General features: G+C 37.3%; 1 non-coding gene across 1 annotated transcript; it reads left to right on the forward strand.

Moving 5' to 3' along the window:
• Positions 1–2,653: 2,653 nt before the first annotated feature.
• Positions 2,654–2,783, forward strand: LOC126033276 (small nucleolar RNA SNORA22). Its single transcript, XR_007504385.1, has one exon. It is a non-coding gene; the product is annotated as a small nucleolar RNA SNORA22 (small nucleolar RNA).
• Positions 2,784–4,229: the final 1,446 nt, after the last annotated feature.

Here is a 4,229-nt window from a genome sequence, read left to right on the forward strand (position 1 = left end):
GCAGGACATAATTTAGCTCTAAGCCCGGAGGAGAGTAAAAACTGCCTGGTACAGTTATCAGAAACTAGGCCCCATTCCTTAAGACCACATTCCGGAGTGAATTAGGCTGTTTTCAATAAGTATATGCTACATTGTCTGTTCAAGATCACTGAGACAAGCACATCTTGCACCATTTCCTGATAGTCAAGCATTTAGGAATGCAGCTAGAAGGACACTAAAAGTTTCCATTGAAACAGCACGTTCAGCATAGCTTGAAGGTCATCCAGCCCCCTAACCCACTGTCCACTTCGCGCCAAAAGTATAATTGACAGCACCTTTGTACTGCCCCCTTTTCCTTCACTATAAAAGAAGGAGTTGTATTTCAATAAACGCCTTTGAACAGTGAAATATTGTCTTAGGCCATTTATTATTAACCTCTCTTAAATTTCTTACAGTGTGGTTGTGCTTCTACTCAGCAAAATAGAAGTGCGGTCGTCTGAGAAGCCTTCCCAGCAAATTCCTGCTGGCCGGGCCCCCCTGGGGGGCTTCTGGACCCTGCATTTTGGCGCCCAACGCTGGGCTCGAAGATCACCGCCACACTCCGAATGACTACAGGTCGGCGAGTCTGGAGCTCTTTCGTAAATCGCGGGAATTACCTCATCAGGGTAAGCGTTGAAACGAGTTAGCCTTAATCAAATATTTAAACTGCAGTTTTTTCAGTCGTTCTGATCGCCGCCCCTGATTGGCTTTTGGGGTTTCACCCATAGGATACGTTACCATGGGTAATTCTTTGAGTACTGAACTTAAATTCATTATTGATATTCAGTCTGAGTTGAAAGCCAGACATGTAGAGGTTACCAAAAAGGATATTTGTAATTTTCTTATGTTCATACATGATGTGTGTCCTTGGTTTATTATTACCTGTCCAGAAATTGTTGCGTCCACTTGGGACAAAATAGGACAAGAAATGAGTGATTATTTTGTTAATAATGATGATCCACAGAAGGAAAAAATTATGTTCCAATTTGGAGCCTGTTAAGAGATATCATAGTAACTAAAAATGCCAAAACCGCCAAAGATATCATCCATGCCGTTGAGACTCATGTGCAACAGGTCTCCCGTGAGTGTTCCAGAACTCCCTCTCGTTCTAATTCTGTCTCTCATCTCCCTTCTCCCTCTGAAAATCCTTCTCCTTGTCCTCCCTCCACCACTGATTCTTCTACCTTTGTTTCCAAAGTAACTAATGCTCTTAAAGATCTCTCTAATGCTTCTCACTTATATCCCTCCCTTACTTCTGTCCAGGCTTCTGCTCCACCTCAAGAACTTGATTCTCTATGCACACAGACCCCTGCAGAAGAAGCCGCTGCCTGTCACAGCTCATTAGTCACACAGACCACACAAACTCTTTCTCCTCCTTATGACTGTCCTGCTCCTCCAAAATGTGCCTTTCCCGATCCCCCTAAGCCTACTACTTTAGATTCTCACCTTATTACTATTACTTCCATGATCTCCCAACTTACTAATGAATTTCATCAATCTCGTGAACAAAAAACTGCTAACGCTGCTACATTTCCTGCTCTCATTCCTAATGGCGAGGACCTTCCCCCGCCTCCGCCTCAGCAGCCTCCACTGCCTCATTCTAACCTACCCCTCCCTCCGCCCGCTGATCCCCACCCCCATGAGAGGGCGCAGCGTGATCGCGAGGCACAAGCCGCTGCGGACACAGCTTCCGTAGCGGTCGACTCCAGTCAGCTCAATTCGTATGTGGGAGGAGAGGACACCCAGCCTTACGATGCTAGACCTCCGGAGGGTGAGACTTCTTTACGCTATGTTACTATTAATGAAAGAGATCTTGCTGAGCTGCTTCAAGCAGCAAAACCTTATGGGACACAAGCGTACCCTGCTATCTTACATCCTTCCTCAAGCGTCCCTGCCCTGTCGGTCACTCCTCAGCCTCCTTCAGCCTCTTTCCTGCCAGCCTTGGGAAACAGCCAGCTCAGGCCCTGCCACTCCCACTTTAAGCCTTCCATTTCACCTTGAAATACCCAATCTTTGTTATTCAAAAGAAATCTGAAAAGTAGCATCTCTTGCATATTCTCAAATCAATTAATAAAACCATGATCCCCATGGTGCTTTTGCAACCCAGACTCCCCTCTTCGGTTGCCATTCCCTCTAATTCCAATAAATTAGTAATTAATCTTAAAAGATTGCTTTTTTTTTCTTCTCTATATCATTACACCCTGCTGACTGTAAATAATTTGCCTCTAACCTTCCTGCTGTTAACTGTGCTGGCCCCTCCCCGAGTTATCAGTAAAAGACTCTGCTTCACCTTGTCAGCCCTACACTTCATCAAATATGTGTTATTAGGTTTAGTGCATTAAGTGGTGTAAAGTAATTATTAAAACATTAAAAAGCAACAGGAAGATAAGGGCAATAAACTTTTTTTTTATGCCTCTCAGAAAATTTTACACCAAGGTCATAATTCTGTCACTTTACAGATAACAAAATGTTGGTAAAAGAAAAACTTCTTTGTGTTTTAAAATCCAAACGAACACAAAAGTGTTAAATTTAAGTCTTATATTTCTATTAAAAGTTTTATTTTAATTTTTAAAGTATTTACAAAATTATGTGAAAAATAATGTGGTTAGCCTTTTTAAACAATATAGTTAATTTAATGCACAGTAAACACCTAAGTATGCTTTATAGTACCCTTAGTTTTAACTTTGTGCTACAGCAATGGTTGTTCTTTATTTCTGCATTGAAAGAACTATTATTTTAAGTGCATTCAAAATATCAGCACATTATACAAATCTGTATATTTGTGTCGCAGTGAAAAAATAATATTAATAAAAATATATTATATATAATTTTATAAGTAATATATAAAAATATCTAAACTTTATAAGCAAATTAACTAGTATTAAATATAATTTTAGTCTTAAGTTCTAAGTGTGTAAATGCATCAGATGTCTTTAACTATATTTTATAATAATCTAAGCATTTAGTTAATTTGGTATATAATATTTTTTTACAAATTACTCACTTACAGTCTTCATAGTAAAAACAGTTGTTTGTTTTTTAAAATCAGTTTTTATACCTTTAATAATCATAGTTCATGCTATTGTGTTTAATCATAAAAATTTTAACACTTTATTGCAGCTGTCTTACTGTTCTACTGCAAAACCAATTTAAAGAAAACCTATTCATTTACAGCAAATAATTTCATACTTCAAAGTGAAGACTCCTTCTACAGTGCTCATTAACCATTTTACTTAATGTTTTAAACTTCAAATTAAAGTTGTTTTAAAAATGTTTTGTGTTAAATCTAAACCTCAAAATTTATTTTCAGCAAAGTTCCACTCCATCTACATTAAGTACTTCTCAAAACTAAAAAAGTTTTTCTACAAAATTTTTTTTTCTTTTCTTCTTCTCACAAACATGCTAGCTAAATATTTAAAAGCGCTTGTCAATTTTTTATAATTAAGTCTTAAATCACTCCTTTTATCTGTTTATCTGTCTGTTGTGATGAATGAAAGTGGCCACAAGTGTAAAATGTTGTGTTTAGTGTTGTTTTGTTTTGTCTGTTTGTGTTTTGTCTGTTTGTTATCTCTACATTTTATAATAATACAATTTTTAAAGCCTTATCCATTTTTCAAATTTCAATTAATTTTTTCAACCTGGTTCAGTCTGGTCAGTTCACAAACTGGCATCTTGCAACTAAAAATCATGTGTTACAAATTATGTATTAAGCTAGCTTTGTCCTTCTAAAAACATGGCGGAAGGTGTGGGAGATGGCAAACCCCAGATTTCTCAATGGCCATCGGGGATAACTTTTCCCTGGAGAATTTCTGGACTTTGCAGTCACCCGGCTTTCCTGTTATGTGTAAGTTCAGGCCTATAGAATATGTATTTATGGCTAAAAAATAGCATCCAGCTTTAACATAATAACTAAAAGTTTAAGAAAAATCCTTTATATTCAGTTTAAAATTTTTTTTAATTAGCAATTGTTAATTATAAAATTTCTTTTATGCCAAAGTCTAACAGAGGTCAAATAACATTCCCGTGGTATTCCAAAATAACTAGTGTAATGTATATTGCTAATGTTTTCTGCCTGTATACCCAAGCCAAAAAACTAAGTAAATTCTTAATTTTTATATGAAGTAACCATTTTGCCTCCTGCCAAGCTGTTTTCTTATAAACCTCCTGCTAGCCGCCATTCCTGCAAACCTGTTTCTAACTGACTCCACCTT

Source organism: Suncus etruscus, chromosome 16 (genome assembly GCF_024139225.1).
Source record: "Suncus etruscus isolate mSunEtr1 chromosome 16, mSunEtr1.pri.cur, whole genome shotgun sequence".
Lineage (NCBI taxonomy): Eukaryota > Metazoa > Chordata > Mammalia > Eulipotyphla > Soricidae > Suncus > Suncus etruscus.